The following is a 10,878-nucleotide window of genomic DNA, read 5'->3' as shown; positions in this document are numbered from 1 at the left end:
CTCCTCTCTTGCCTCCCTTTCTATCCTTCCTGTAGCATTTGTATCCTGGAACATTAAGCTGCCGGTCCTGCCCATCCCTGAGCCACGTTTCTGTAATTGCTATGATATCCCAGTCCCATGTTCCTAACCATGCCCTGAGTTCATCTTCCTTCCCTGTTAGGCCCCTTGCATTTAAATAAATGCAGTTTAATTTATTAGTCCAACCTTGTCCCTGCCTGCCCTGACTGTTTGACTGTAAGTGTCCCGTTATTTTCTTATTCACTTCCTCTGATTAAACAAAACGACATAAGCTTCACATTTTCACAACTCACTCCCACTCATAATAATGAAATAAACTAAATTATGTTTAAACACCTTGCAATACCAACCAATTATTGTGAAATTGGTACAAGCTAGGTATTCATCACAGCGTGATGCAAATTTAAAGTATTTTAGTAACTTTTTTTTCACTTTTATCATTATCTCACTGCATGTCCAACAGAAACCAGGGGCTGCAATCCTGTAATTATTTAATCTCCATGTATCCTTTAAAACTGATAGAATCTAAAATTGCTAACTTAATTCTCTCTAAACCATTCCAGAAGATGTCATTCTCAATGCAGCTACATATCTAGTACATTTGTAGAACCCTATATAGTTAAGGATTATTGTAGCAATAAAGGCATGGTTTTTAAAGAATACAATTCTCCTTTTGGCACTAAATGCTTATCTCTCCATCATCGTATTGTAATTCGCATTCGCCCAATTTTCAGTTTCACCACTATTTCCTTGGGTATTACTCATGGGTTTACCCACACACATTTAGATAATAATGGTGTTTTGGACAATCATAACGAGTACAAATGACGCAAGGTCACTGATCAGAAATATCAACTCTTCTCTGCACAATTGCTGAAGATCTCGATATTTTTAGCATTTTATCATTTTGTTTTCAAAATACAACTCAATGCTTATTTCTGCAGAGCCAATCCAGATGTCAGCAATGCAAATATACCCATGGTGCTTCAAGAGACTGACCTTAAACTTTATTGAAGTGACAGTGACTATTTTTAGATAGTAAGAAAGCATCTGTTTCAGCCAAGTTAGAAGTTCATCTTCAGAACCTGTCAGTTGAAAACAGAAAACAGACACTTAATTTAGTTGCACACAACTTGATGTTGTTCTGACCCCAGTTGATGTTACCACTGGACAGATCAGATCCCACAATGTAACCAGGCTTGATAGATAATTTGTTTACTTGTTCCGAGTTAGTTAATGTGAAAGCTAGTCACCGAGACATACTTACATGACACTACGTTTTCTTTAGAAAGAGAACTGAAGATTATTACAACAAAGAATTTTAAAAAGCTAGCAAACTAAGATAACTAAATAATTGTCGAAGACAGTTAGAATGATCTTAAATCACATAGAAAAACAAAGTTTTAAACTGTTTCATGACACTATCCATTACAAAAACTCAAGTCCAAAATAATTATATCCTAACTTTAGAGTCTACTAAATTGACTCTTGACAGGTTCTTTGCCGTGGACTGTGAAGACAATTTGAGGAGCCCTTTTCATTTCTGCTAACATGAACTTTTCCACAAATCTGACAGTCCAAACTTTCCCTGTTCTTATAACCTGCAGGTTTCCAATCTACTTTTCCTCATTTGGAAGCTCTACAAACTACACTCTCTTGCTGAGGTAGTGAATTGCTTCAACTGCCCTGAAAGTATTTCTTCTAAGATTGAAATTAAACTTGCTTCTAAATTCAACAGCGGTGTCTTCTGAACTCAATTAAAAATTCTCAATCCTAGAATGTTCAGAACTAAAACCAAAATTAAAGGCCTCATATGTTCATCCTACTTGGTGTAAACAAAACAGCACAGAAATATTTTCATTAACATCACAAGGGTCTACAGTGATCTGCTTTATGGCAAATTGCTGGATTTAGTCATTGCTTCAGGAGAACAGTTCGATTTTGTTCTTTTAAAGAAAACCCCTCGTAGATACCCATTGGCCTTTATTTTGAAATCTAAATTTTACGTTATGTATATATACATATAAAACACACAAGACACACACACACACCTAAAAATATTCCTTTCACCACAATGTAACAAAGCACTAACAAAGTAGTCCCAACAGAATATTTAGATTAGCGAATGAGGACCAGTGAGGACAGGTTGCAAGGATTGATACTTAATACAAAGATGTACTGCACAAAATCTTTTCAAAAATGCATTAGTAATCTTGCTGAATGGACATATAATTGTCAAATGAATTTTAATGTTGGCAAGTGCGATATATTGCATTTTGGTAAAAAAAATGGAGGCTGCATATTACTCAGAAAATAAAAATCTACTTTGAGCGTAGCAGTGGAGGAATATATAATTTCAAATATACAAATCAATAAATTAGTGACACTGATTTAAGGCCAGGAACAGACAAACCAAGCACAAAGATTTGCTTCTAAAAAGATAGAACTGAAGTTATAAAACAAAATTGCTAAAATTGTATCAAATCTTGGTCAGATTACATAGAAGTACCATGGACAGTTGTGGCTGATGTATTATAGAAAGAATGCAACAACACTAAAGACAATACAAAATAGATTTGCTAGAACTGCAAGGTTATATCTATCAGAAAAGGATGATTTTTCAGATGATAAAATGTTGATCAAGCAGATACAGAGAGAGTGTTTCCATTTTACAGAGGTCATCAATATTAGATGATCACCACAGAATCAAATAAGAAATTCAGAGTAAACTCTTCAAAGAGTTTCATTGAGACAAATAGCATATATGCATTTAAGGGACAGTTAGATAATCCTCTGAGTATGGAGAGAACAGTTAGATAAGGGGAATTGGAGGGATGTAAATGTCTGCTTAGATTCTTGAGCCAAATGGATGGTCTTTGTATACCCTATGCAATTTCTAAGTGAAATTAAAACAAACTCACCTGACTCCATTTTCTAACAAGGGCTTTTAACAATCTAATATCAGAGTTACATTACTATTATACTAGATGACCCTATTACCACTGTACCGTTACAAAGGTTCTGCTTATAATTCTTCAATACAAAAGGAAAGACAATGACATGGTGCTAATGTCAAAGGACTGGTAATCCAGAGGCCCAGAAAAGGTAGCAATCTGGCTCACTAATATCCTTTAAGGGAGGAAATCTGTCAATCTTATTTAGTCTGGCCACATGTGGGTTCAGACTCTCAGCAATGTGGTTGACTCTGAAATGCCCTGAAATGACCCGAGCAAGCTGCTCTGTTAAAATGCTATTAGGGATGGACAATAAATGTTGGCCTTACCAGAGACACCCACATCGCAGAAAGGAAAAGAATGAAGAAAATGGTATTGTCAAATAGCCAGTCATCTGTGCAAAACCCATTAACGTAAACTCTTAGGTTAATACTTTGACAGTTTTGAAAGCTCTGATCTCCAGCATCTGCAGACCTCACTTTCTCCTCAAAGATTTCAACCTACTGCGAATCTGCCTTCCTTGAAGAAGCTCTCTTCCTCCCTCTACAAAGATTTCAGTGAGTCCCTCTCTCACTGACAAACTTTTCTCATTCCTGAAGAAGGGCTTATGCCCGAAACGTCGATTCTCCTGTTCCCTGGATGCTGCCTGACCTGCTGCGCTTTTCCAGCAACACATTTACAGCTCTGATCTCCAGCATCTGCAGACCTCACTTTCTCCTCAGTTTTGAAAGCAGGACTATTTGGAATTTGAACCAACATTTTAAAACTGTATAAGAGTGATTTTCTACACCTTCGCCCACAGTAACAAAGGTCACTTTCACTCAGTGGCAGAGTGATTCTCATTTATTTTAACAACCATAACTTGTATTTATATAGCAGATTTAATATAGTAAAATATCCCAAGGTGCTTCTCATGGGGATATCAAGTAAAATCAAAAGATTAAACAAGAAGTTACTTGTTCCATGTTTGATCTTGATGTCATAAAGTAGATGGAGTCAGAGATTACTTGAATTCCTGTTCGCATATGCAAAACTGGCTTTAAAAGTGAGGGCAGAGTTAATGAACTCTCAACTACTGAATTTCATTTTGCACTTGGCAGTGAAGTGCAGTACATGCAACCAGTAACAAAATATATGTTAGATGCAGGTGTGTTATGAAGTTCCATGTCATTCCAATACAACAAAAAAGCTGTATAAAAAATCATGGGGGCGAGGATGTCGAGATTACATAATCTTTCGCTCCACCTATTTCATAAAATTAAAGATCAAACATCGAACAGGTAAGTGATCACTTAATCTTTCCCTGTTATTTGTGAAACACATTCACTCAAAATAATACAAGATCTTCAAAGCAAAGTTCTCATCTGGAACTATTAACTCAACGAATAATGAATATAGTTAAATCCTTTATTTCGGTAACTTTTTAATGCAATCTATTAACTGCTTCCACGTAAGAAAAAGACACACAATAATATCCAACATTTTGCTTCATCTATTTATGTGTTATATATCCATGTACATGTAGAAAATTAAGCGTACAGTCCTGAGAAGTTTCCTTCTCCTGAGGATTGTTGCTAACAAATCAAAATACCAAAAAAAAAGTTCAAGCCTTCAATTTTAATTCAACACTCTTCTTACAAGAGTGATTCCCTCATTAAAGCTGGCATTAATATACTATTAGTAGTCTCCAAAACTGCTGCTGCAAATATATTTTCAATGTCTTTCTTAGAATCATAAGACACAGTAGCAGAATTACGCCATTCGGCTTATCGAGTCTACTGCACCACTTAATTATGGCTGATATTTTATAATCAATCCCATTCTCCGGCCTTCTCCCCATAACTCTTGATCCCCTTTCTAATCAAGCGCCTAGCTATCTTTGTCTTAAAGACACTCAATAACTTGGCCTCCACAGCTTTCTGCAGCAATAAATTCTACAGATTTTCACCCTCTGGCTGAAAACCCGCTTCCTCATTTCAGTTCTAAAAGCGTCATCCCTTTACTCAGAGGCTGTGCTACTAGTGGAAACATTGTCTCCATGTCCAGTCTATCCAGACCTCTTAGTACTCTGTAACTTTCAATCAGATCAGTCATTGTACTTCTAACCTCCATCGAATACAGACATAGAATCTTCAACCACTCCTCATATGACAAGCCCTTCATCTTCAGGATCATTCTTGCAAAACTGCTCTAGATCCCCTCCACTGCCAACGCATGTCCCCATTAGATACAAGGCCCAAATCTATCATAATATTCAAAATGAGGTCTAACCAAGGCCTCAGCAGCACATTTCTGCTCTTGTATTCCAGAACTGTGCCACCGGGCGGCACGGTGGCACAGTGGTTAGCACTGCTGCCTCACAGCGCCAGAGACCCGGGTCCAATTCCCGACTCAGGCGACTGACTGTGTGGAGTTTGCACATTCTCCCCGTGTCTGCGTGGGTTTCCTCCGCGTGCTCCGTTTTCCTCCCACAGTCCAAAGATGTGCAGGTCAGGTGAATTGGCCATGCTAAATTGCCCGTAGTGTTAGGTTAAAGGGGTAAATGTAGGGGTATGGGTGGTTTGCGCTTCGGCGGGTCGGTGTGGACTTGTTGGGCCGAAGGGCCTGTTTCCACACTGTAAGTAGTCTAGTAAGAGTAAACTCTTGAAATTAATGTATTTGCCTTTCTAACTGCCAACTGAACCTGCATGTTAACCTTAAGAGATTTCTGCACGAGGACTCCAAAGACTCTTTGTGCTTCAGATTTCCAAAACCTTTCCCCATATAGAAACTAGTCTATATTCTTACACTTCCTATCAAATGTGCAGAACCTCACTTTCCCACATTGCATCACATTTGCCATTTCTTTGCCCCACTCTTCTAGCCCATTCCAGTCCTTCTGCAGCCTCATTTTTCCTCAATATTACCCTTCACCTCTCTTTGTATCATCTGCAAACTTCCTAACAATGCCCTCAGTTCCTTCATCCAGATTGTTAATGTATAACGTGACTAGTTATGGTACCAGCACTGAGCCCTGTGGAATCCCACTAGTCACTGGCTGCCATCCTGAAAACACAGTTTTATCCCCACTGTCTGCCTTCTGCCAATCAGCAATCCTCTAACCATGCCAGCACCTTATCCCTAGCACCAAGGTCTCTTATCTTATTTAGCGCCTCCTATGAGGCACCTTGTGGAAGGTCTTTTGGAAATGCAAATAGATCACATCCACTGGCTGTCCTTTAACTTCCTTGTTACCTCTTCAAGGAATTCTAACAGATTTGTCAGACATGATTTCCCATTGTTGATGTACTGATTCAGCCCGGTTTTTCCATGCTGAAAATATGTTGCTGGAAAAGCACAACAGGTCAGGCAGCATCCAGGGAACAGGAGAATCGACGTTTCGGGCATAAGCCCTTCTTCAGGAATGAGGAAAGTTTGTCCAGCAGGCTAAGATAAAAGGTAGGGAGGAGGGACTTGGGGGAGGGGCGTCGGAAATGTGATAGGTGGAAAGAGGTCAAGGTGAGGGTGATAGGTCAGACTGGGGTGGGGGCGGTGAGGTCAGGAAACCAGAGACGGCTGGCTTCAGTCTCAGTGCAGGGTGGGTGGCTTCCAATTGTCACCTTCATGTCTGTTTCTGATTTCAACACAAGAGGAGATCAACAACGTTCGTATTTACCAGAGACGAGTCATTGAGTTAGACACTGTGTGGCTTCACTATGGCTAGGAGAAAGTGAGGTCTGCAGATGCTGGAGATCAGAGCTGAAAATTTCATTTCCCCTCCTCCCACCTTGTCTCAGTCAAATCCATCGAACTCAGCACCGCCTTCCTAACCTGCAATCTTCTTCCCCACCTCTCCCCCCGCACCCCAGTCTCGCCTATCACCCTCACCTTGACCTCTTTCCACCTATCACATTTCCGACGCCCCTCCCCCAAGTCCCTCCTCCCTACCTTTTATCTTAGCCTGCTGGACAAACTTTCCTCATTCCTGAAGAAGGGCTTATGCCCGAAACGTCGATTCTCCTGTTCCCTGGATGCTGCCTGACCTGCTGCGCTTTTCCAGCAACATATTTTCAGCATGGAAAAACCGGGCTGAGTCAGTACATCAACAATGGGAAATCATTTGGTCAATTTCTCTGAATGTCTTCATTTTTTTTGTTTTGGCAACAAGTAAGGTATTACATATTTATACTACATTATTACTTTTGTTCTTCATAGCTGCAAATGGTGGTTTCACACTTTTGCAGTCCTGAGCATTTGGTAATTCTCTAATCTGCCCCTTTTCATCTTAATTTTAGATACTTTCCATGTTGTCTTGAAACAGATATAGTATACAGCTTTGACATGAGGCCATAAAATAGCATTTGGTAAAGAATTATACAGCATTGCTTAAATTATCCCATTTAAAATGGGTGTCTTTTATATGTTTGTTCAGGTTTCATAAGTCTAGAATGATTTGGTGTTCTAATATTTTGTTTCTGTCCTGTAAAGATATTTGAAACAGTCTCCATGCTGTCATTGCATTTACAATCACACCATTGGCTGGAATGTTTCTGTCCCTGGAGTGGCATGGACAATGATGAGAAAGGTGGGAGAATGGGGAATGAATGAAAACAAAAATCAAAATCTCACAGAGAAAATACTTGACTTTCCTTTTAAGCTTTACATGCTGTTTTCAGAATTCACTATTGAGCTGAAACTATTTTATTTACATCCATTTGTCTGTCGTTCTAACCTAATTTGCCTTATTTCAAATTCTCCTCTCCTTTTCCAAAATGATGCAAATTCCCAATGAGCAAGTCAGAGCTGACACCTGGCAGCTTGCCAATAGTTTACACCAGCCATCATCCAGTTATGTCTTCATCACAATATCTCTGCATGCTCCATGGCCACTATTCTCTTCGACCTTTTGTCCACACAACGTGGCACTGGCAATCCATTGGTCTCAGCAGATCTTCCTGCCTGCTCTCCGACCAATTCAGACAACACTTCAGCCCTTCGACACAATACCTATGACTTGCATGCTTTTGCCAGGTTGCTCGTGTGCAGGGACACATAATGCATTTTACCCATCATTGCAGTTATGACACTGAGCTTGCTTTTTTGACATTCAATCACTCTGCCTTTACTTGGGAGGTTCCCAGTCTCAGCTGAATCATTGTAGAAAATAACTAATAAAGCATGATCTCAACTTGAGATGGAAACATTTATGCAAACCAAGTGTAAAGACAAAACAGTGGCTGCTCAGAGATGATCTCTTATGCTGTGAAAGAAATAGATCTGGAACAACAGAAGCAACACTTCTGTTGTGATGGGAAGCAACACTTTGTAAGAGCATGTTACAATCCATATCGCAGTTCTATGGCAAGCAATGCAATAAGGTTTATTCCAGGCCAGAAATATTAGTATTATTGTTAGTTGGACTAAAATTCAATACAAACCATACAGGGTGGCAACCTCCTAAGTCAGTGTAAAATGAGACCAGGTAAGGCTGGCAGATTTACTTCCCGAAATGACATCAGTGAACCAGATGGGTTTTTCTGACAACACCTTCATGGTCATCACTGGATTTTTAATTGAATTGAAATTCCACCATTTGCCACGATGGGATTCGAATCTGGGTCTCCAGATCATTACCGGGGTTCTGGATTAAATGTATGGTGATCATACCACTAGGCCATCATCTCCCTAAGTAGGCTTCCAGCTCCCACCTTTTCCATCCACTATGCTCCAAGATTCTAATAACCTGATTCCACAATTGGCTATAGCAGTTACTCAAACTTCTTTGTAGTTTTCAAAATCCAGGGATGCTATCCAAGTGCTTTTGTACACTTGGACTACAAAGTCAAGAGAACCTTTCCCAGTATTGCCAACCCACATGTGCCTGTTCCAAATGTAGTTTATTTTCAATTAGAAACTGATCAGAAATTTTTGGTTTGCAGTCACATTTGACAGTTATATCATAGACTCTGTCATGAACATATTGTGCTGACAATAATTTAAAATTTCTATACCTATGCTTCTACTTTCGAGGCAGACACAAATATTGAAAGAGAAAGCAAGAAAAAAGTGTCAACAGTTTACAATCATTTACAGCAGTTATGAAAATCACATGGGATGAATGCAAAGGAACACATTGAGGTCACAAGCAAACTGTAAATTATATAATGATAGTCAAGTACAGTTATTTCTTTCATTACGTACCCTGACTATACATGGCCTCAGGCTGAATCCTAACTAAAAGCAACCTATTCTTTGAATGCGATCCTTACTGTTTTAATTATGACTTTATAGTCCAGCCTGATTAAGCTACAGAGTTCAGCTCGCTACTCTTAAAGGCAAAGAATCCTCACACAAAAAAATTCAATCATATAAACATATGACAAAAATCAGAATAAACACGGCAAAATGTCATCATATTGCCAATAACAGATTATGATAAATATTATGGGCCTCTTCCATCTTATTTCTTCTACTGGCAAAAATGTTTACATTTTTTGATGAAATAAAGCATGTTGATTTGTGAGCTGGAAGTACTGAGCTCTGGAAATGTCACATAGGATCCTGCCAGGTGTTCTATGCATATCAATGTCTAAGAAAACATGCTGGCCACAACTTTTTCCATTCATTGATAATTAAACAATGCTGCAGTAAATTTATTAATAAAACATCTAAGTAACTGGAATGTTTACTTTGCAGCTTATGAGAAAATACCTTCTTCAGGTGGACTTAGAGCCAGCACAAAATTGCTGATTTCTACAAGAGGAGGACCATAGCACCATAAATTTGAAATTGTAAAACAAAAGATATCACTAGAGTCAAAACTGTAGTGTAATTATGGGATCAGCTATGTTATGTTGCAAACACTTTTCTCATAAAACAGATGAATATAACATCGATTACTGCAGGTTGCAATCAGCTCAACAAAATACAACTGCATTGTTGGATGAATGCAAACTGCTACATTATTAAGGCTTAAATATATTTCAATTTATAAATTAAGAAAATAACAGAGTGGATGGATTGGAACATTGAAAATTATGATGTATAGTGTATGTTATTTATCTTCCTGTTTTTCTGTTGCTGGATTCTGCAGTTCTAAGAGTCTTTCCCAAAAACAATGTGGCACAGTTCACAAACCTTTAATTACTGCTTAAGTTTCAAAATTATGTAACTACCATTTCTGAATTTCCTGAAGGAATGCTCAGGCAAAGTGATAAATATTGAGGCTTATGATGTTTGGACAAACAGTTGTTTCCTTTCAGAGTTTTCTGCATGAGACTCAGTTTCCTGCAAGTGATGCTACTGAGCAGTGTTAACCCATGCATTTCACTATCGGAAACCACAACTGTAAGCACTGTCTTTATTGCTCAGTAGTAGTGTCCCTCCCTCTGAGCTTGGAGACCCGGTTCACGTTTCACCTGCAGAGGTATAAAGTAACATCTTATGAACAGGTTGATTAAAAACATTTTCTTTTAAGCATAGTTTTAAGTGCCACTTCCAGATCAACTCTGTCTTGATGTGCTACAAAATGTTCAGATGCCTGAGAATCTTTATACAGATTCCCAACTTCAGTCATGTTAAGATGATTAACTTTGCTGTAAAAGTAATTTGGTTTTGCCATATACAAGTGTTAAATCTTCAATTCTGATGTATTGTGTCTCGAGTTGAAGACACGTAAATTCAACTAAGTGTGTCTAATGTGCCTGTACTCTGGACACTGTCAAAGATGCAAACAGAATTTGGATTAGGTACTTCAAATGTATTGCAACTCAGCAGATTTTGTCCTATTCTTGTAACATTTCATCCCCAACCAATGAGGTGAGTGACTTTGTCATGATAGAGTTTGCACAAAAAAAAAACAGTTGGCCACTGATTCCACTAGAACTGAAACCATACCACCTGACCATAGCCTCAGGTTGAGTCAGAC

General features: G+C 38.7%; 1 protein-coding gene across 3 annotated transcripts in view; it reads right to left on the bottom strand.

Moving 5' to 3' along the window:
* LOC122549926 (cytochrome c oxidase assembly factor 1 homolog) overlaps nucleotides 1–10,362 on the bottom strand; it is a 24,717-nt gene extending 14,355 nt beyond the window's left edge. Inside the window, exons 1-2 of one of the 3 annotated variants that reach the window (XM_043690163.1) lie at nucleotides 10,127–10,362; nucleotides 1,018–1,103 (exon numbers count right to left, since the gene is read on the bottom strand). The gene's annotated coding sequence lies outside the window, so the exon portion shown is untranslated. The remainder of the gene's footprint in view (nucleotides 1–1,017; nucleotides 1,104–10,126) is intronic. The other 2 variants (XM_043690164.1, XM_043690165.1) reach the window with 2 other exon arrangements.
* Between the last annotated feature and the right edge of the window lie 516 nt (nucleotides 10,363–10,878).

Source organism: Chiloscyllium plagiosum, chromosome 5 (assembly GCF_004010195.1).
Source record: "Chiloscyllium plagiosum isolate BGI_BamShark_2017 chromosome 5, ASM401019v2, whole genome shotgun sequence".
Classification (NCBI taxonomy): domain Eukaryota; kingdom Metazoa; phylum Chordata; class Chondrichthyes; order Orectolobiformes; family Hemiscylliidae; genus Chiloscyllium; species Chiloscyllium plagiosum.
The sequence above is the reverse complement of the archived record's forward strand: the minus strand, read 5'-3'. Positions and strand labels throughout refer to the sequence as shown.